General features: G+C 47.7%; 1 protein-coding gene across 1 annotated transcript in view; it reads right to left on the reverse strand.

Moving 5' to 3' along the window:
• Positions 1 to 21,455, reverse strand: part of DPYSL5 (dihydropyrimidinase like 5) — an 81,174-nt gene extending 59,719 nt beyond the window's left edge. The window contains exon 1 of the mRNA XM_037066782.1: positions 21,323 to 21,455. The gene's annotated coding sequence lies outside the window, so the exon portion shown is untranslated. The remainder of the gene's footprint in view (positions 1 to 21,322) is intronic.
• Positions 21,456 to 23,520: the final 2,065 nt, after the last annotated feature.

The following is a 23,520-nucleotide window of genomic DNA, read 5'->3' on the forward strand; positions in this document are numbered from 1 at the left end:
ACCAAGGATTTAAAGAAGCCACATTTGTCCAGATGGGTAGGCAGGGTGGAGAGAAGGCGAGGAGCGGAGAGGTGCAGAGACATGAGGTGGTGTGAAGAGGCAGTGGCAGAGGTCCCACATTCACGAATGGTGGATAAAAATTGGGAGGGATACCTTGGGAGCAAGCGATCCCAGCCCCAGGCCAGGCCACACAGCCCAGGGCTCCAGCGCCAGGAAGGTAAATACCCATAACTTCTAGCTGTAAAAACTAGTGGGGTTTGGGGGTGTGGAAGACAGAGCCAGATTTTCAGGACACTCCGCTTAAAAGGTCAGCTTGGACTTATACAAAGATGCACCCCCTCTGGGATTCAGCACCAGGGCACCAGCCGCATTCGGGGAGAAAGGGAAGTGACTGGAAACAGGGCGAATGCCGGGCAAACCTCCAGAAGCCAGGCAGCAGCGCTGTCCCCCCTCTGAGCCCTCTCCCAACAAAAAGCCACAAAATGGTAAGGTGGGTTGCCCTGCCCTGGTGATTACCTAAGGCTCCACCCCACACAATTTACAGGTGCCTTTTCTACAACAGGTCACGCTACTAAGACAGGGAGTCAGAGCAGCTCTACCTTATACACAGAAACAAACACAGGGAGGCTGCCAAGTTGAGGAGACAAAGAAATGTAGCTCAAATGAAAGAACAAAACAAAACCTCAGATAAAGAACTAAACAAATTGGAGATGACCAACATATCAGATGTAGAGTTCAAAACACTTGTGATTGGGATGCTCAATGAACTCATTGAGTATGGCAACAGCATAAAAAAGACCCAGGAAAACCCTGGGCTGGTGTGGCTCAATGGACTGAGTGTTGCCCTGTGAACCAAAGGGTCGCCAGTTTGATTCCCAGTCAGGGTACATGCCTGGTTGCAGGCCAGGTCAGGTCCCCAGTAAGAGGCGTGGGAGAGGCAATCACACATTGATGTTTCTCTCGCTCTCTTTCTCCCTCCCTTCCCCTCTGTCAAAAAATAAAATAAAATAAAATCTTTAAGAAAAAAGACTCAGGAAGGAAATGAAGGTTATACTAAATGAAATGAAAAACTACAGGGAACCAAAAGTGCAGGGGATGACGCCAGAATTCAAATAAATGATTTGAAACATAAGGAAGAAACAAAGATTTGACCAGAATGGCAAAAAGAAAAAAAGAATTAAAAAAGAAGATAGTATAAGGAGCCTCTGGGACATCTCCAAATGTACCAACATTAGGGATGCCAGAAGAAGAGGAAAAACAAGAAATTGAAAACTTATTTGAAAAAATGAAAGAAAACTTCCCTAATTTGGTGAAGGAAATAGACATACAAGTCCAGGAAGCGCAGAGAGTCCCAAACAAGTTGGACCCAAAGAGGACCACACCAAGACACACCATCATTAAAACGCCACAGGGTTAAAGATAAAGAGAGAATCTTAAAAGCAGCAAGAGAAATGCAGAGAGTTACCTACAAAGGAGTTCCCATAAGACTGTCAGCTGATTTCTCAAAAGACATTTTTTCAGACAAGAAAGGGATGGAAAGAAGTACTCAAAGTGGTGAAAAGCAAGGACCTGCATCTAAGATTACTCTATCCAGCAAAGCTATCATTTAGAATGAAAGGGCAGATAAAGTGTTTCCCAGACAAGATAAAGGAGTTCATCATCACCAAGCCATTATTACCTGAAATGTTAAAGGGACTTAATTAAGAAAAAGAAGATCAAAACTATGAACCGTAAAATGACAACAAACTCACAACTATCAACAACTGAACCTAAAAAAACAAAAACAAAGCAAACAACTAGAACAGGAACAGAATCACAGAAACAGAGATCACATGGAGGGTTATCAGTGGGGACAGGGAGGAGGAAAAGGTACAGGGAATAGGAAGCATAATTGGTAGGTACAAAATAAACTGGGGGAGGTTAAAAATAGTGTAGGAAATGGAGAAGCTAAAGAACTTACATGGATGACTCACAGACATGAACTGAGAGGGGGGAATGCTGCAGAGAGGAAGGTTCAGGGTGGAGGGGGATAAAGAGGAGGAAAAAAAGGGACACCTGTAATAACATAATCAATAAAATATACTTAAAATGGCAAATAAATACATTGAAAAGATATTCAGTGTCACTGATTATCCGAAAAATGCAAATTAAAACCATAATAAAATATCATTGCCCATTAGAAATATGAAATATGACCATCAGAATGGCTGCACGTAAAAGGACTAGTAATGTCAAGGTTAGAACAACTGGAACTTGCATGCATTTCTGGTGGGAATGTAGACGGCACAAACGACTGGGAAAACGCGTTGGCAGTTTCTGTTCAGTTACATGCACCCTCACTGAACAACTAGTGGTCTCACTCTGGGTATTTGCCGGAGAAAGAAAAACGTGTGTGCACAAAGACACAGTAACTTTTTCATCATAGCCCTAACCTGAAAACAATCCAAAAAGGTGAATGAGTGAACCCTTTGTAAACACAGAACCAATTCCAAATAAATAAGGGAATAATACTCAGCAACGAAAAGCAAGTCACTCCCAGAGAATGGGAGAAAACTTTGCAAGTTATCTACCCAATAAACAACGTGTAAAGAACACCTGCAACTCAGTAACAAAAAGACATATAACCCAATTTAAAAATGGGTAAAAGTTCTGAACAGATATTTCTCCAAAGAGACCCAGATGGCCGACAGCATGGGAAAAGATGCTCAACATCATCAGCAGACGGAGATGCACATCCGAACTCTAGGTACCACTGCACAGCCACTAGGATGGTTAGACCAGACAAGACAGGTGCTGACAGATGTGGAGAAAAGCTGGGACCCTCACGCACTGCTAGTGGAAAAGTACGAAAACGCAGCCCCTTCAGAACCCACTGCGGCAGTCCCTCAAAAAGCGACAGAATTACCGTATCGCCCAGCAATTCCACTCTTAAGCATATACTCTGGAGAAATAAAAAAACATGTCCTTGCAAAAACTTATGCGTGAATGTTGGTAACAGCATTATTTCTAACAGCCAAAAAGTGGAAACAACCCGAAAGTCCATCAGCTGGTGAGTGGATAATCAAAATGTGGCAAATCCATACAACGGAGTACTATTCAGCAATAAAGGCACTGATTTATGCTAGGAGCCAGTCACAGAGGGCTGCCTGTTGAAACCAACTGTCGCTTAGGGGCTGTACAAACACAGGGAGCGAAGGCGAGGTTTGGGCCATGGGCCAGCAGTTTCTCGGTCTTGGAGCAACTGAAATTTCTGGCTTGCTAATTCTTTGCTGTATGAGACAATCCTGTGTGTTTAAGGATGTAGTAAGCAGAAGCAAGAATACTGCTAAACATCCTTATGCCAGTAGCTCCAACTCAGTTGTGACGACTGAAAATGTCCCCAGACACTGCCATATTGTCCCCGAGGGACAAATTCACCCCTGGTGGAAAAATATTGATCTATAGTGATAGATCACTGGTTGGGGTTGGGCAGGGGGATGTTGAATAGCAAGAGGTACGAGAGAACTTTCTGGAGAATATTCTCTATTTTGATTGTGGTGGTGATTACTCAGGTATATAAGTGAAAACTCTGAAATATACACTGAAAATGGTTGTGTCTATTGCATGTAAATTATACCTCGACGAAGTTGTCTTAACAAGAACACAGACCGGGTCGGGTAGCTCAGACCGTTAGAGTGTGGTCTGGATACACCAAGGCTGTAGGTTTGATCCCTGGTTAGGACACACACAAGAATCAACCTATGAATGCCAATGCATAAACAAGTGGAACAACAAACCGATGCCCTTCTCTCTCTCTCAGATAATTAAAAAAAAAAACAAGGCCTCATTAAAGAGAATTGCTAAAGGGAAATCAGAAGAAGAAGAGCTATAAGTTAGCAGGAATTAAATTCACGGATAAGCTTCTTGGCAGTCCCAGCAGAAGTGGTCCAGGAAGGAGAGACTTCTTCTTTTTTAAAAAAAATGCTTTATTTATTTATTTTTAGAGAGAGGGAGAGAAACATCAATGTGTGGTTGCCTCTCACATGGCCCCCACCGGGGACCTGGCCTGTGACCCAGGCATGTGCCCTGACTGGGAATCGAACCGTGACCCTTTGATTCACAGACTGAGCTCAATCCACTGAGCCACCCCAGCCAGGGCAGGAGAGACTTCTTGTCGTTGCACAAAGGGAGGCTGTGATTCACCCCCAGGAAAAGCCTGTGAGCCCCAGATCATTCGCTGGTCTCCCCCATCCAAACAAACATTCAAAAGAAGGTTTCCATCAGAATGTTTTAGAGAAAGTTGGTCTGCTTCCTATGTAGATGATTCTAGAAGGAATTTATTGGACTTAAGGAAAATAAGAAACGGGACAGATATATTTGACTGCCATTTTGCAGAAGATGCAGAAATATGTTTTTCTAATGCCATTTTTAATATAGAGCAAACATCAATAAAAGGCTGAGGCAATGCCATTAAACTGTAGCTTAGGGTTGACATTTCTGGGGAGCGTGAACGTGATGTAGCCCTATCATAAATTTACACCTGGTGCTCCAACCTACACCGTAAAGAGAATACAACTAGGCCCTGTCCATCCTCTCACGGGAAATGGTTAGGAAGGTGTCTAAACATGGCTCCTCTGGTTCAGTCACGTCAACCCCAGTCAACACCTCGATCAAACTCGTGCTCCCTGATGGCTTCTGCCCTCAGCCCAGTGTTCCAAAATTGAGGACCAGGTGTACAGGTGATTTGGGGGAGTTCGCCACTCAGACATGAATGATACTGACTCAGGAGCCAGAAGGTGGTCCCTTTTCCAGTTCACTTTCTATACGTCTGATCACATCAGTGACAACACCTCAGTTGGCAAGTGTGTCCCTTCTAACACCCGGCACTTGCTCAGTTCCCCTCGTGACAAAGGGAAGAGCAAAGTCTGGACTGTTACTGGAATTTAATCACACTGCTTGGCTTCCACTGTGCTTATTGTTCCAGTAACTCACTTCTGCATGGCAAATGTTTCTATGTATGATGTTGATAACACTTAAAAAAGTTTAAAGTAAAAAAGGCAAAACTATTTAAAGAAAAATATTAAGCATCAATCACATAGATGACATTCCAGTATGAAATAACGGGAGGAAGGTGTATGCAAATGATTCAGGAAGGCAGACAAGACAATACTCTTGTCCAGGAGTCTCTAAGCTTTTTCGGTAAAAGGCCAGGAAGTAAAACAAACACTTTCGGCTTTGCGGGCCACTCTTGGGCTCTGTCACATATTCTTTTTCAAGTGATCCCTTAAAATCATAAATGCCACACTTGGCTCTCCCGGCCGGCTGGCTGGCCGGACACTCCTTGGCTGTGGTTTGCCAGCTCCTGTGCTGGGAGTTGTGCTGCCCGAGAGTGGCCTCCAGCCTCGTGTGGCTCTTGCACACTCGAAACAGGGCTAGTACGACGCCTGAGAAACGAAACATTTAATTGCACATCTAAGTGGCTGAGGCGCTCTGTAGTGCAGCTCTAGCCAACGGTTCAGGGAGGGTGTAGCTACTTCATACCAGGGTTCAATGGCAACCATCAACTTTCCCGGCCTCTACCAGCTCGAGAGCTGTCAATAGATTACATTGCTACGGCAACTCACAGGCATTATAATCAGGAATAAAGCAGGAAGGCCTTCTCTGACCACGATTATTAAACAATGTTTGTCATTTCCTTAAAAAATGCACCAAGATCGGAAAATTAAATCCTCAAGATAAATATGGAAAAAAGAGAGAAATTATGTTATTATATGCCTAGAGAACCTAAGAAAATTAGTAAGATAACAGATTATAAGGTAAATATAATAAAATCGATGTATTTTTTCCTATACTAGTAGCCAACCAGCTAGAAATAGAAAAAAAAGTTGTGCTCACAATGGTGAAAACCACTGCAGGACATTTATACAGAAAGAATAAAGCACGGAGAACGGTCCAGCACAGGCAAATCTAAATATAAAGTATTTTCTCTATTTTGGTCTTTTTGTTTGTTTGTTTTGTGGCTGCCCAGGGTCTGGAATGGGAACAGGAGTGACTGCAAATGGGCCAGAGTTTTCTTTTTTGGGTGATAAAAATTTTATAAAATTAAACTTCATAATGACTGCACAGCTCTTTAATATAGTAGTGATCAGTGAATTGTACACTTAAGGTGAGTAAATTGTATCGTATGTATTTTATACCTCCAAACAGCTTCACACACACATGCACACACACAAACTAAGGCACAGATTCCACAGAACTTCTCAAAGTACATAAAACAGTATCTGAACAAAAGGAAAGAAATGTATTCTTAGACGGAAAAAGCTAATAGTAGAAAATGTCAGTTCTTCCAAAGTATACATAAAGGTAATGCAATGCCTATTAGAATTCCTAATGGGTTTATTTCATTATTAGAAATGGCTAATAATGAAACTGAGGAAATTACAAAAAGGAATGGCGTGGAGGAGGTAAAGGACTTCCTTGGGAGTATGAAAAGATGCTGCATGAGCTTTACTGCAATTAAAATCGTATGTGTCAGCACACGATTAGACAGAGAAGGGAGTGGAGCAGAATACGGTGCTTGGTAGCAGATCTCAAGTTACACCCCCCAAAAGTGATTTTTCAGCCCAGCAGGAAAAGATGGATGAGGCTGGCGTTGCTGGCTATTTGTCTGGAAGAACAGGCTGTTGACTCCCTACTATAGCATTTCCCCAAATCTGTAACCTATCTGGAATTTAGTTCAGTATAAAACATAAAAACATAAAAATATGAGAAGAAAGCCCAGGAAACTACATGTACAACCTAGGAACAGGGAAGTTTTAACTCAGTTTGGAAACGCAGGAGCCGTATGGAAAAGTCACATTTCTGACTTCATACAAAGTTTTAAAATTTGGTAAAGGAAATGATATCATAGAAATAAGTCAATAAACAATATAAGGCCCAGGAGAACATATGCATACAATAACTACAAGCTCTTACAAATTGATAAGAGTATAATCACGAGAAAGATGGGCACAGGACAGCAATAAGTGGCATGCAGAAGAGCAAACGTAAGGAGTAACCACAGTAAAGAGAGGTTCACCTCTCCAGCAACCACAGATGCGAATGGAAGCCACACGGAGGTGCCACTTCACACCCATCAGGGCGGCAAAGCTTTCTGGGCAACACCCAGCACTGGCAGGTTTGGGGGAGGTGGGTGGGGGGCGGGCAGGTTGGGAGTGGCCGTGGAGCAATGCTGACGGAGATGTGGATCACGTGCTTTATGAAAACAGCATCAAGAGGCCTCTATTAAAATTTTAAAAAGATCTCTGAGTCAGCAACTCCACCCCTAGGACTCCATCCATAGAAATAAAAGCACCAGAATATGAGGATGTATATAGAGTGGTCCACTGCAGCGCTGTTGGTAGGGAAAAACAACAAACAAACAAACAAACAAACACAAAACCAAGCACCGGAAACAAACTGAATACCCAGCAAAGGGGAATGGGTGCAAACCCCGTGGTCCCTCCCAAAGGAAAACTCTCGCCTACTTGCCGCACCTTGACACTAACCACCTGGAGTTGGTGCGGACCCTCCCAGGCTAAAGGCTCAGTCCCGCCCACTGCACCCACTGCAGGTGCCAGTCGCTTGTCCCAGGTTGCCACCTGTACTCCCTACCAACCAGCTCTAAATCAGAGGCTCCCACCACCCCTTCCTCGAGTTTGATAATTTGCGAGAAGGACTCACAAAGCTCAGAGACACACTTTACTTACTGTTACTGAATAAAACTTAGGAACAGGTGAATGGAAGAGATGCACAGAGCAAGGCCTGAAGAAGGGCCATGGGCTGGCCCTTTCAGGGGCTCACCGCCCTCCCAGCACCTTGACGTGTTCAACCTGGAAGCTCTCCAAACGCCTGAGGGTTTTTACATGGACACGGTGGATCGACCATCGGCCATGGGTGTTTAACTCCATCTCTAGCCCCTCTCCCCTCCCCAGAGGTGGGGTGGGGATGGGTGGGAAGTGGGGCTGAAAGTTCCAACCCTCTAATCACCAAGTTGGTTCCCTTGGCAACCAGCTTCCATGCTCTGAGAGTCACCTTATTAGCATAAACTCAGGAATGGTTGAAAGGGCTTATTATGAATAAGAAAAGGCTTTCCTCTCACCCCCAGTCAATCAGGAAATTACAAGAATTTTAGGAGCTCTTTGTCAGGAACTTGGGATGAAGACTATATATATATATATATATATATATATATACACACACACATTTTTTAAAGATTTTATTTATTTATCTTTAGAGAGGAAGGGGAGGAGAGAAGGAGAGAAATATCAATGTATGGTTGCCTCTCGTGAGTCCCCTGCGGGGAACTGGCCTGCAACCCAGGCATGTGCCCTGACTGGGAATCTAACAGCGATCGTGTGGTTGGCAGGCCCACATTCAATCCACTGAACTAGGCCAGCCAGGGCTTATACATTTTTTATTATATCACAATATCCCATTATGTATGCCGTAGAATATTATGCAACTTTCAAAAAGATCTATACCAATTGGCTTAAAGCTTCTTCCAAAGTGTAACAAAAAAGACAAATTGTAGAGATGACAGATTTTACCAAAGTGGAAATCCAGTACATATATATCCATGGCATCTGTACATAATAAGATTCTATTCTGGTAAAATGAGTAAGGGCAAAAACTACCCATGTGTATGGCTTTATCTAGTATACAACGATGTGCAAGAAGTAAACCGCGGGTGACACCTGCTCACACTGGTTACCTGGGGGTGAGGAGGTGGTACAGAGTGGGAGGAGAGAAGTAGAAAACAGAGAGGAAGGGAAAAACATCCAGCTTTTTAAAAAGAAAGACAAAATTCCAACAACTAAAAACAGAACGGTTGTTTGTTCACACGCACTTGCTCACACGCACACCTACACAATTAGATGCACCAACAGTCACCAAAACACAAGTGGTGGCTACCTTGGGGTAGTGGGGTTTCAGGGGACTTTTACTTCATTTTTTATACATTTAACATCGTTTAAATTTTTCAGTGCATATAAAACTAGAGGCGGGATAAGCATCCCCACCCTTTTAAGGCCACTCAAACTTGCCAAGCCACCGACGTGCGCGAGGCACACGCCTCTTCCTAATCCTTACAGAGCAGTGCAATGGATGAGGGCAGCGGGGTTCGGAAGGGCTGGGTAATCACGGGACCACGCAGACTACTCGTTAAGTGTGAAAGGCGAGACCTGCCCCCAGGTTTACCCCTGTGCACTGTACTCTCACCTTACGGGTCATACTGGTCACAGGGCGTTTACCTTCTCTCCGGCCAGCCCACGTGCCCTTCACCCACTGGGGGCCCCTCACTGTCCTGGATGGCGGGCTTCGAAATGAGTACTGCAGAACCCCCCCCAAGTCTCCACCTCCGCTAGCATGTCAGGGTGGGAAGGCCTGTTCGTGGAGGGTCTTTGTGTTAACAAATTCGTTCAGAGTGGGCATGGGGTCTTGTAATGTTCAATTTGCTGACCACTGCTTCAGAGTTGGGAACCACAAAAAGAGAAGCCCTGAGCTATGTTTTCCAGGTTCTTGACTGTCTCTTTACTTACAGGGTCTTTCTTGTGGGCCCTACCCACTATGATACATTTTTATACAATACGATATGCACCAATTACTCCAAGTTCACCATACACTTAAAAAAAAAAACCCAAACCTATTTACACATCTTAATTGAGAACAGAGGATTCTATAATTAAGAGGAAAGATCGTATTTTCTATGCTATTTATTGGCTATTTGCATATGAAGGATGTAAGCAAAAGTTCTCAAAGAAAGGAAGAATGAGCCCTGGCTGGTGTGGTTCGGTGGTTGGAGTGCTGGCCTGCAAACCAAAGGGTAGCAGGTTTGATTCCCAGTTAGGGCACATGCCGGAGTTGCCGGCCAGGACTCCATTGTGGTGCCCACAAGAGGCAACCACACATTGATGCTTCTCTCCCTCTCTCCCTCCCTCCCCCTAAAAATAAATAAATAAAGTCTTTAAAAAAGAAAAGAGCCCTGGCTGGCATAGCTCAGTGAATTGAGTGTGGGCCTGTGAACCAGAGGATCGCGGTTTGATTCCCAGTCAGGGCACATGCTTGGGTTGCAAGCCAGTTCCTAGCAGAGGACTCACGAGAGGCAACCATACATTGATACTTGTCTCCTTCTCTCCTTCCCTTCCCCTCTAAAGATAAATAAGTAAAATCTTTAAAAAAAAAAAGAAAAGAAAGGGGAGATGAGACTCATTATTTTAAAACAAGCTTTAAAAAAGTAAAAAGCACATTACATTTATGCACAGGATTTTGTTAAACACAGACTAAACTAAATATGTTTTGAAACATATCATTGTCTTCATTGCTTTTCACCAGTAAAAAAATTTCAGAGGGTGGTCTGGAAGCCCAGGGGAACTAGAATATAAATCCTCGCAGAGAGAGACAAGTTCTCCTCATTTTCTACCCTCTCAGGCCCCACCCGAGAGGGGAGGAGTTACTCACCGGGGCACACAGACCCACAGAGGGGAAGATGCAGGAAGAGATGGAGCAGGGGGTGGGCGTGTGCTCGGTTGCTTCGACGACCTCAGCCTGCCCCTCACCCCCGCCCGCCCCCAAGCCTTTCCGGGTCTGACATCAGCCAAACTCATCCTCAGCCCAACCTGCAGGTTCACACCCATCCCTCTGCCTGAATGCCGCCTCCCCCAATCCCAGCAGAACACCTTGTCAGGATTTTTCTTAAATCCTCACCTGGGGATACGTTTATTGATTTGGGACACACGCGCGCGCACACACACACACACAACGATTGATGTGAGAGAGAAACACTGATCAGTTGTCTCCCATATGCACTCAGGGAATCAAACTTCCAGCCTAGGTATGTGCCCTGACCAGGAATCGAACAGGCAATCTTTCGGTGCTCAGGTTGATGTTCCAACCAACTGCGCCGACTGGTCAGGGCTAGACAGACCTCTGAAGTACCTAACGGGCAGAACTCTCAGCCGGTGGCCCTGCGCCGCCTGTCTCACTCTGCCACTTCTCCGACACTAGTTACACAATCTTCAGGGTGGTGCCTCCCTCCGCCCTTTCACTTCCCACTGTACTTAGTTAATTAACAGCATGGTACCTGGCTAGCTAGTGGCAGAGGCTCAGGAATCTTAATCACCTTCCCCTTTTATCACCTATGCAAACAACCCTACTGTCAAATTTTTACCTGCTCTGGATAGAGACCTGGGGGAGCTGTCAGAGTCAGCGAGGCCTGCCCTTTCAGATGGGCCCCAGGAGGGTGGCGTGAAGTGGGCCCTGGAGTGCACAGGGTGCCTCTTCCTGCGGCACTCTGGTGGGCAAACATTTTAAGTACATGTAACTTCCAAAATTCTTTATAACTTCATATCGAAACCAAAAAAAAGGTATATTATGAATTAGAGTGCAGACATGGTATTACTTTTTTAAAAAGATTATTTATTTATTTATTTTTAGAGAGCGGGGGAGGAAGGGAGAAAGAGGAAGGGTAACACTGATGTGCAAGAGATATATTGATCAGTTGCCTGTCTCACGCTCTCAGCTGGGGACCTGGCCTCAACCCAGGCATGTGCCCCGACTGAGATCCGACCACTGTCCTTTCGGCTCACAAGCCAGCACTCAACCCACTGAGCCACACCACCCAGGGCTGTATTACTTTTTTAAGATTAAAAAATGAGGCTTCAACCACCACAGAAGGCCACATATGATTCCATCTTCACGAAATGTCCAGAACGGGAAAACCATTAGAGACAGAAAGTAGATTAGCTGCTTCCAGGAGCTGGGAGGTGGGGTGGGGATGGGAGGGTGGTGGAGGGTGTGGGGAGTGGTTGTCAATGAATAGAAGGTTTCTTTTGGGTGATGAAAATGTTGTGAAATTATAGTATGGTAGCGGCTGCACAACTGTGTGAATACACTAAAAATCACAGACCTGCCCTGGCTGGTGTAGCTCAGTGGATTGGGCACAAGCCTGTGAACCAGAGGATCGTGGTTCGATTCCCAGTCAGGGCACATGCCTGGGTTGCAGGCCAGTTCCTTGCAGGCCAACTCCCAGCAGGGGACGCACGAAAGGCAACCATACATTGATGTTTCTCTCCCTCTCTCCTTCCCCTCTAAAGATAAATAAATAAAATCTTAAAAAAATAAAAAAAATAAAAATCACAGACCTGTATACGTTATGGGTAACTTCATGGTATGTAAATTGTATCTCAGTAAAGCTGTTAATAAGGCTTCAAGGACATTCGGAACTTGTATCAGGGCGCTTCGGGCTCAGGCGACAGGGTGAGCTTTCAGAGGCAGTCATGGAGAAGACTGGAACGCCAGCCTGGCCCACAAATCAAGAAACAGGTTCCCAGGAGGCACTGGGTTTCAGCTATGGGCCCCGGGGTCAAGACTGTCCCCCCTGCTCCTGCCAGCAGCTGCACTGAGCCAGTGTAAGTGGGGCTCAGGTGCCAAAAGCCAGGTGCTGTTTCTGGAAATGGATCTGTGAAAATTATGTGAGCATATGGACAGGGTTTGATAGAAAAAGCAAAAATCACATTAGCTGTATTAGCAAAATGACCTATGGGCGATTTTATAATTGATTTACTTATCTTTGGAGGGGAAGGGAAGATATATTTATCTTTAGAGGGGAAGGGAAGGAGAGAAGGAGAGAAATATCAATGTATGGTTGCCTCTTGTGAGTCCCCTGCCGGGAACTGGCCTGCAACCCAGGCATGTGCCCTGACTGGGAATGGAACCGCAATCGTGTGGGCCTGCGCTCAATCCACTGAGCTACACCAGCCAGGGCTATATTGATATATTTTAAAGAAAATTTTAAGTCCTATATTATAAAAGGTATGAAATATTTAAGTGCATAAGGGACTCAGAGTTCAAACAGTAAATCTAGATTTTACGTTTGTCTTTTTTTTTTTTAAAAAAAGGGCAGGGGAGAAGAAAGACAGGGAGAGAAACATCAATGTGTGGTTGCCTCTCATGCACCCACCCCTGGGGACCTGGCCTGCAACCCAGGCATGTGCGTTACACTGGGAATCCAACCTGAGACCCTCTGATTTGCAGGTGGGCACTCAACCACTGAGCCACACCAGCCAGAGCGTAAATCTAGGCTTGAAAGCAATGATCAATCTGCTCTCACTCACCTGCTTGTTTAAGGGCTGATATTAAACACGACAGGACATGTGACAAGAAAACATCTTCCTCAGGGACAACCTGAGCTGTGAATGGGTCTCACAAAGAAAAATCAGCCAAGTGAGGAATTCATGACTCCCCTGTCATGGTCCTTTGGTGGCACAGGTTCCATGACCACCACCCTATCGCTACGACAAATTTGTCCTCCTCAATCTACTGCAGCCGTGTTGATCACAGCCACGGGGATGGGACGGGCTTGCCCGGTCCCCGCAGTCTGAGGCTCATTGTGTGTGTCTTTATGCCTCATCTGCACTGTTTTTCGGTATCCGCTGAGCTTTTTTCCATTATAATCCAGTTGTAAAAATCGTGTCTGTTTTAAGTCTTTTTATAAAGCCACAAAATATGGGATATATGCTGTATTTTGAGAAATACGAACTTTGTGATTCCAAGCTGAGACTTTGGAGGCCTTTTTTGGGCCACAGAAATCATACAAGTCAAAACTGCTGCCTGACCTAACAGAAGAAATACAAAGTAGTGAACAGAATAGAAAACTCATTTGTTCATTTTGTTCAAGGCTAACAGAACATCTCCAAATGATCTTTAGATCCACGTTGCAATTATAATCTGATTCTCATCTTTTCCTTAAGAAACAGGAGTAAGGAAATTGCTACAGCAAGACTAAGACTGAAGCACACCCATTTAAAAATGTTCATTTCAGCTACCATGGCATCAGATGCAGCTTAAAGTTCTATTTTTTGCTGAAGAATGAGTTTAAAACAAATCTCTGAACAAGCCACACATTTTACCAGCCTTTAGGGTTTCTGAAAATAGTTTAATCACAGCACTATATACCTCAGAGATTCTTTAAAAAAAATTCACCATTAATCTCATTATTTAGTATGGTCTACTGAAAACACAACATTCATATATCCCCGACCAGCAATTCCATTTCTAAGTACATACCCAAAAGAGACGCACATGCCCCGGCTGGTGTGGCTCGGTGGATTGAGTGCCTGCCTGCGAACCAAAGGGTCACAGGTTCAATTCCCAGTCAGGGCACATGCCTGGGTTGTGGGCACACCCAGGAGGGTGTGTGAAAAGCAACCACATAGTGATATTTCTTTCCCTCTCTTCCTCCCTTCTTTTCTCTAAAAATAAATAAATAAAGTCTTTAGAGAAATTTTTTAAAAAACAAACACACGTATGTTCACCAAAGGGCGCATATTAGAATGTTCACAATAGTGCTATTCCTGATCACTCCAAACTGGAAACTACCCAATACCCATAACAACATAATGAATTAAAAAATCATGGTACATTTACACAATGAAATGCTATAGAGCAATGAAAACGAGCAACAAATTAAGTCCAACAAATGTAACACTGAGCAAAAAAAAAAAAGAGCCACTTATGAAAGAGTGCTCCAGTCTATGATTCCACTGTAAAAAGTTCAAAAACAGGCAGGGCAGACCTGTGCTGGGCGGAGTCAGGACCAAGGTTAGTGATCTCAGAGGAAGAGTAACCACTGGGCGGGGCTTAGAGGGCTTAGAGGGCTTTTGGGAACTGGAAACCTATGTCTTGGTCTGGTGCTAACCACCTCTATGCCTAGTTTTCAGAAATTTATTAAGATAAATATTTATGATTTTGTATACTTTTCTGTATATGTTTATTAAAAAGTTTTTAAAAACCTATTTTTATTTTTTAAACATTTTTTAAAAGATTTTATTTATTTATCTTTAGAGGGGAAGGGAAGGAGAGAGAGAGAGAAACATCAATATATGGTTGCCCCTTGTGCATCCCCTGCTGGGAACTGGCCTGCAACCCAGGCATGTGCCCTGACTGGGAATCGAACCATGATCCTCTGATTCACAGGCCCGCGCTCAATCCACTGAGCTACACCAGCCAGGTTTTAAAAACTTATTTTTAAAACACACCCTCTCCCACCCCCAAAAGTCACCATCTTATGTATGCCTATTGCCCACATATTGGTAATATGGCAAATTTAAAACAACCCAAGGAACTGTATTAAAGTTAAGTTTCACAGGTGTTGGAAACAGGAGCAAAAGTACGTTAAATGAAAAAACGAACAGAATCGACTCACAACAACAGACCTGGTTGAAGTAGTAAAAATAAGAAAGGAGGAGACCTCGCCATGAACAGCGGTTCATCCTCGGCAGAAGACAAAGGGCAGGGCAGGACCAGACAAAGCGGGGGGAATAAAGGCCCAAGGCCGGAGAAACCAGAGCAAGCCCAAGCAGATTTGAAATCAACAAAGGGGCTGCCTGGAAACGGGACACTGAAGTGACACGAAGATGGTGCCACCGAGTGCTGGGCACTGCCGCCCTCCACAAGGCGTCATGGCGTTGACAGACCCGAGAACTTCACTGAGCCACTGAGGACGGACAAATGTCAGGGGTGGGGAGCCACACGATCCTCAGTTCACAAAGTAGATACTTCCCATTTTTCAAGGAAATCTAGTCATTCATAAAACCTGCATATCATGTGGGCAAAAATGATGTTAAATTTAAACCAGGAGCTGGGCTCTCAACGACTAGTAAATCTTGTAAAATATCATCAGATCATTCAGTTGTTGATTCTTTCAATATTATCTATTGAAAACATACTCAGAGCACTACTTTGTGCTAGAGGCTCCGTGGATGAAAAAACAAGTTCAAATTCTATCTGAAACTAGGTGAGGGGCACAATGGCACTGCTCCTTGCTAAAGGGTCTTTAGTTTATTGTAAATCTTACACCCAACATGTAAGGTTCTTCGCTTGGGGCAGTGCTTAAAAGAGTAGACCCCATGATGGTTAGCTTTTTGTGTCCACTTGGCTAAGCTATCGTACCCAGTTATTCAAATACTCATCTCTAAGTGTTGCTGTGAATGTATTTGGTAGATGCGGTTAATTGGTAGATGTGGTTAACATCTACCATCAGTCGACTTGAAGAACTGAGATTTTTCTTGACATTGCAGGTGGGCCTCATGCAATCAGTTGAAAGGCCCTAAGAGAAAAGCTGAGGTTTCCCCGGGGAAGAAGAAATTCTGTCTTAAGACCGCAGCCTCACCTCCCGCCTGAGTACTTCCTACCTGCCCGCCCTGTGCCCGCCGGGCTCTTCGGCCCCCACGATCACACAGACCTGCCCTCACGGGTTCTGTTTCTCTGGAGAACCCCAACTCACACAGACTCTAAGCAGACTCCTGGGGTTGAAGCTCAGCTCTGCCCCTTCTCTAGCTGGGTGGTTTATGTACCTCTGTTGCTTCGCCTGCAAAATGGGGATAATACTAGTACTTAACTCACAGGAACTAAATAGAACCCCCATCAGAGAGTGAGTACTTTGCAAGTGCTTGTTACATAACGAATTCCATGGTGCAGAGTTTACTTCTCAGTTGGAGAACTTGACACGTTTTTATTCCTGAATATTTGCAATGATCTCTTTTTCCCCACACCTAGATCAGAACAGCCTCGGAACCAACAGCACCTCACCAGCCTCAGGTGCCTCTCCCTTGAGAGGGTGCAGGAGCAGGGTGGCACACCGGGCCAGCTCTCCACGCAGCCTGTGACTCGGCAAAGCTGGGGTCGGAGCACGTCAGGGCCGTTCTCAACTCTGCGGCTCCTCAGCCCCTGCCAACGGCTGTGCTGAAAGAGGCTCGGACTCAGCGCAGAGCTATTTCTACTATTTGCAAAACAGGGAGCTTCGGAAAGGGGTCCTAACAATTCTCCCTGTTCCCATGGTGGGTACCCACCGCAGCCTGCCTGGCCCCTTGGGAGGAAAGATTAAATGGGGAATCCAAATGTTGTTTTTGTGAGCATACATTCTGGAGGAAGAGTATGATGCTGGTGCTGGTGGTGATAACTAACCTTCACTGAGCACTTACTTAGTACCAGATCCTGCCCTTGGTGCTGCACATGTATTAACTCACATTATCCCCATTGCACAGAAACAGAAACTGAGTCCCTGAGAGACAACTAACTCACCTAAGGACAGACAGACAGAAAGTGGCAGAGTTGGCATTGGCATTGGACCCCAGACTGCCTGGCTCAGATGCTTCCCCCTCCCGTGCACCTTGTCCCCAAGCCTGGATTGTGAGGAGGAGATCCAGGCGGGAGGGGGCACAGGAACAAGCACCAGACTGAGCTGTGATGGGTGGGAGGGCATGAGGGGTTCAGGGGATGCTATGGTTAAGTCAACTTATCTTAAGTTAAACGAGTTTTAAAATTGAAATAGAACAAATCATAAGTAATATTCCATCATGAATTTTTGTTAAAGTATATGATGGATCTGCTTTTGTATGTAAACATTAAAGTTCATTTAAGATTCACACCATCATTTGAACCTTCATCTTCACATAAAAAATGTAAGGCAAAACAGTCCTGAAGTGATTTCTCATTTACTCACTAGAAATGCAATAAAATCAAACACCTTTCTTGTTATTCTCATTTGATTTCATATGATACCAACTTCTTCCCATAGGCTTTCACACTGACAAAGATTTTCTGTATTACTCTTCTCCTACAGGACCCCACGAACTAAGCCCTAAAAGGGCTATTCTGAAATATTTTCTTATAGCTCAGAAACAAAAAGTGTATGCACAAGATCAGACTCCACCATTAATTTTTACACCAGAGCAACAGACTGGGTCTTGGACACTCTTTTCAAATAATACCTACTTCTCTGGCTCTCAGTATGTATTAAATCCTAATTTACCCCAGAGATTTGTCCACAGTTGTGATAGCCTTTGGCCCCCAGTTCCCTGGAGCTAATGAAGGATTGTGCTGAATTCTGGCTCAGAGGAGCTGTTAGTGGGGAGGGGAAATTCTCAGAGGTCCACAGCGGAAGGAAGACAGGGAAAGGTGGGGGTGCCAACACGAAGCTCACACCAAGTTCCCTACCCTAATTCTGACCAAGGGTGTAAACTTGCCTTGCTGTGTAACTGGTTTTAGAAGAGACAATGTGCATTGCACCGAGAGCAGCGACACCACCCGGTCACCTCTGCACCCTGGAGAGGCTACTGGGGAGACAGCCCGGTTTTCCTGCCCCGTGAACGCCCTCCGAGTACCCAGCCGAGGTCTCCAGGCATTGGAGATGGGAACTGGGAATGGCACCCCAGAATTCTGGGGACATAAAGCCCTTTTGAGGGCCATGTACCTCCCCCCAACCCCACCCCCCCACCCTGGGCCCCGTCTCCCAGGCACTGTTACAGGAGGAGCGAGGGCAATGCTGCTTTCTCTCGGTCTCCCCTGTGGAAGTGAGCTGGTCATTGGGCATTCCCCATCTATGAACTCCCCGCCGTGAGGAAAAGACTGGGTTGGAGGTTCACACAGGGCCTTAACAGAATTCTTTCCAAAAGAATAAAACAAGAAAACATCCCCTCTTAAAACTTTTTCCCTTGGGCAATGACATGAAAACACGTCTTGCATTGGCACTTTGCCACAAGAAAAACCTTCAGCACCAGAGTTCTGTTTTTCTAATATTGGGATACCTGGTTTTCACTTACACCGGAGATAGAGAGATCTATTTCGATAAAAACATATGATAGCAACACTCCAGCTAGTCCTTCCAGACTGGTTTTGTAAAGTCTGAGAGCCACCTTCTCAAAGCACCGTCCTTTTAAATCTGCAAGACACAGCTTATGGCGCTGTCCTGTGGCCACTCGGTACAACCCATGCAAGAGACCATCATGTCACCTACTACCATACAGTGTGAGCAAGAGCAAGAGCCCCACACAGCCCCTCACCTTAACTATCAACCTGGTTAAGAAAGACAATCTCTCCAGGCTACATTAAGAGAGCCAAAAGATGCATCAGATAACTTAACGGCAAATACAAGCCACATGGATTAGTGCTATGATGCAGCCATTTAGCCAAGCTTCCTCCACTCTGGAATAAAAATGCTTTTGCCTTGCTTTTTTTTTTTTATATTAATGAATGGCAATTTAAAGTTGTAAACCTTATGCTAAAGAGTTGCCTTTCATACCAGCTAAACAATGATCAAAGAAAACCTACGAAACAGAATTCTGGTTTGGGGCGGTCATTTCACACGTGGAGAAACTGCAGCCTACCCTGAAAGGTGCTTACAGACAAGCAGTGAGACTATCTGAGTGCCTGGCAAGCGCTGATGATTCTTGTTTTGTGTTTCTCCATTGCTGTTTATCTGCTTTCCCATGGGCAAGCAGCCATCTCCTATCACAGAGCTGTCCCTGTCTTAGGTCAGCAGACAATACAAGCGAAATCTGCAAAGGATCGAGGTACCGGCTTGGGTGTGGCCACTGGCAGAGAGCAGCGCTGGTCCCCGAGCTGCGAGCTCTAAAACCAGTAGCCGCACCCTCGGCGGGTAATCTCCAAAACAGCTTCTCACGATTTGACCAGAATCCCCACCAGCCTTGACTGCTCCCTCTAAGAATGCACGACAACCTTTCGATGTGGCCTCCTCCTCAGACAAAGCCAGGTGCTCAGGGAGCCTGCTCGGCGCCGAGGAGAGCTCCAGGTCACCGCCCGCCTAGTCGCTAGGCCACGTCTCCGCGGCTGGTCAGCAGCCCGGGGGCAGGGAGCCGGGCCGCGACCAGAAGACACCGACGCCGGGAGCGGCGGCTGTCTGCCGGCCCCACAGTCCAGGGGGACGCGCGACTCCCACCGGGGCATTAACGGCGGAGCTGGGTGCCTAACACAAACCCCACGATGGGCACGTGCCCCGAGATTGCTCCGGGAGCATTTTCTGCACCAGAAAATTGCATGCGAGGTCTAGGGGGCCCTAGTTCGTCATCGTCGTCGTCGGGCGGAGACCAGTGCCGGCTATTGTTCTCCTGCTGTCCCCGGGCGGGAGATGGCCCCCGTTCCACCGCCCCGGCAGCATCTGCCACTGGACCAAGCCTTTCAGCTCCGCGAATTAAAGGGTGTGCCTGTGGCGCTGCGGATTATCACAAAACCCTGAGTCCCCACGGGCTTGCGGCAAGCCGGGAGACAAAGCTCCTTGGGGGGACAGTCCAGTCTGGTCCAGATCCGGGTCTGTCTCCTGGTGTAAGAGCTACACCCAGGCAGCCACCCGGACCTCCAGGCCCCACGCCTAGAGCTGGGTGTCCTCGCCCGACAGGCCCGCCTCTCAGCTGCCTGCCCCTCCCTTCCCTGGAGACCTCCCTCCTCCGTACCGCTCGAGCCTCTTCTTCCCTCGCATCTACTTTCCTCAAACCCAGACGGTCTCCACCCTCCAGCATCTTTCCTCGCCGCCTTATTTATCATCAGCCCCAGCTTCGCCTCGCGCCACCTGCAGCAAGCTCCCTCACTCCCTCCCTCCCTCCTCCGACCCGCCCTCCGCGCCCTTTTCTTTCCTCCTCAAACCCTGGCCTCCACTTCCCCCTCCTCCCAGGCCCAGACACCTGTCCCACCCAGCTGCCCCATCTCCCCATCTAGGCTCAAACGGTGGCCTCGCCTCCGCCTCCGCCCCTCCCCATCCCAGCTCCTCTCCAGCTCCGACCACTGCCCCCTCCCCAGCCAGGCCTGGGGCGTCACTGTCTCGCCCGCCACGCTCCAGGCTGCGGGCAGGGCTCCCGCGGTGGACTCAAGCGAAGCCGGGAGTCTTCTCTTGGCCGGGCAGCGCCAGGCGGCCTTTGTGGTTCAGGCAGGTGCCTCGGAGGCGGCGGACGAGTCCTCCTCGGGCGTCCGCTCCGTTAACCGGACCGGTGGAACGGGCCGCCGGGTCCGGTCCAGGCTCGGCAAATCCGAACCCGAAGGCGAGACAGACGAAGGGCGTGTGGACGTGTGGGGACCGGGGACAGCGCCGGGCTTGGGACTCGGGCAGGACGGGCCCGCAGCCAGGAAAGCGCCCGCCCACCCTTCCAGCTTTTCACTGCACCTGGACGGGCGAGGCTGGGCGCCTACTGTGCCCTACGAGTGAAACCCTTTCAACTGTGCCGCCTACTCACCCCAATTCTTTGCAATCCCACGAGCAAACATTAAACGCCTACTGTGAATAAGGCACCGCACGCCGTTCCGTGGGCGTACAAAGAGGACCGCATTCGGACCCCAGCTTCTGCCCGAAAGCCACCCACAACTCCAGACCACCCTCCCACCGCGGTCCCGGCTGCCCGGCCCCCAGAGCGCACACCAATCCCGGCCCTTTTGTGCACCTCTCAGAGAAACAGAGGTCGTAAGATCGACGTCCCAGGCCGGGGAGAAAAAGCCCACCGCCCGCCCCGCCATCACCCACTCTTCCGGGATGCTGCGGCTGCGAGGGTCTGTGGGTCCGTCCGTCTCTCCCGGGTCTCGCCGCGGCACCGGAGCTGCGGGTGCTCGGGGCGGCGGCGGCGGCTGCACGCGCGCTCGCTCGATAGCCGCCTAGGCGCGTGGGGCGCTGGAGTCCCAAGCCGCGAGCGGGGGAGGGGACGTGGGTGGTGGCCGGAGGCCGCCCGGGCCAATCACAGACCCGAAGGCTCCTCCCCAGTTCCCCCACCTTGCTCTAGGAGGTTGGGGGAAGCGAGAATAGGCGGTGCCCTGCTAACTAGGCGCCGCGCTAGGCCTCCGCCTTGGGACTACAACTCCCGACAGACCCTGCAGCCGGGCCGGGGTCCGAGAGGGGACAGAGGGCGAGGCCCGGGAATCCGCCGACTCCCCTGGTGGCCTTCCCCCGCGTTCCTTTGGGTTTCCATGGTGACTCCCGACGGTTCACAAAGCACTGGCGCTTGATCAAGCTGACGCATGGCCCCCAGGAGGGCTGCGAGGCGGGTCCCGAGGGCAGACCCCCTCCCCTCCTCCTGCAGAACCCCACCCGAGGGTCTGAAACAATGCCCGGCCGCCTCTCTCCGGCGGTGCAGGCCGGCCTCGAGCCTCCTGGTTCCCGCCAAGACCCAGTCCGGCGCCTTCGAAGTGGGCACTAGGCGGGATTCCAGGATGGAAAGGGCGGAGGCGGTCATTATGGGAAATGCTCACACTTACAAAGTGGACGGCCCCTCCAGGCCACCTACGTTCGCCTCTTCCCCTCGTTGTGGCCTCAACCCTAGTTCACTCTCGGTGGCTGTGAGCTGGGGCTTCTCCATCCAGAGCTCTCAGATTCAGCTGCCTGTCCTGACACCCCTTATTCAGGAGATGGTGAAGCCTCTGGAAATGTGTAATAACTCAATTTACATTTACTTCACCTGTTTTCTTCACGTTTTAAAAGTACACATAATTTATTTAAAACAAACAAACAAACAAATCTTAAAAGAGAGAGAGGATTATTACGTCCTGAACCCCTCTCAAGACCTTACCGTGTGTTATTTTATGTAATTGTAATAATATACATGCGGTTTGGTAGTTTGCCTCGTTTCACTTAATGTCACTCCAAAGGCACTGCCACTGATAGGATGCTGAAACGCAGCGTTGAGTCCTGAAGTCCAACCCCATCCCGGGTTTCCTGGGGCGCCCCACTGTGCTCCTGCAAATACCCCTCCCCTGCCGGGCCGGAGACGGGGTGAGGGTGAGGGAGTTCCCCGACTGCAGCCGCACAGCCCCGAAAGGCGCATCCCCCTGCGGGAGGTTTTCAAACAAAATGGTGTTTCGAAACTCTAGAGAGCGCCCCCTCCCCTCTCAGCAAAATCTACACGTGCGCTGGCCCGCAGAGCCCGCGGAGCTGAGGTGGCCGTGGGCTGCTCTCCTTGCTGTCCTTTGCGGTGGGCTCAGGACCTGGATCAGGCCAGCCTGACGTTTGGGGAATGCACCTCTGCATTACCTCCCTGGAGTTTCCACACCTCCTAGGACGCAAGGTTTACTTTTCTGTCCTCTCCCTACCCTCACCCTGTCTTGAGCTTATGCAGGGAGCCCCCCAGATGAGCCCAGGGTCCAACCCACAGCACCCATAACCCAGGGGAGCCTAGGGTGTGGGGGTGCAACTTGGGGGAGTGGCTCCTCCTTTCCCCACTGCTGCATGTTCGGGCACTGCCCTATGGATTTCTCCAGGCATGAGCCAAACTCTGTAGTGACCCAGGGATTTAGGTAAAATGGGTTGCTCCTCCGGGAGGCAAAGTGGATCCCAGACCCACCTCCCCAGCAGCTGCCTCTGCAGGCACTTTTTGCCTGAGGGAAGGGAGCCCTCTAGTGGCAGTAAATGTTTTCTACAACACTTATCTCCAACATTTATGTATTAGATCTCGTTTAGATTCTTGCTTCTTTGCTTTCTTGGGCAAACCTCCTCTTGTCAGAAAAAGAGCTGCCTCGAAGTCATCTCTAGATCTGGGACATTGATGAAAGTCGCACCCAAACCCGAGGTTGTAAATGTCCCCAGTAGTTTATTTTAGCTTTATTTATAATCTATTCTCTTTCCTGGAAAAATAGAAAGAACACAGAGCTTAGGGTCACACATCCCTAGGTTGAAATCCTTGCGATATTTTCTGGGTACTTGACCTTGGAGAGTTACTTAATCCATGTGAAATA

This window comes from Sturnira hondurensis, unplaced genomic scaffold, assembly GCF_014824575.4.
Source record: "Sturnira hondurensis isolate 20B ecotype Veracruz unplaced genomic scaffold, ASM1482457v3 Scaffold0016663, whole genome shotgun sequence".
NCBI classification, from domain to species: Eukaryota; Metazoa; Chordata; class Mammalia; order Chiroptera; family Phyllostomidae; genus Sturnira; species Sturnira hondurensis.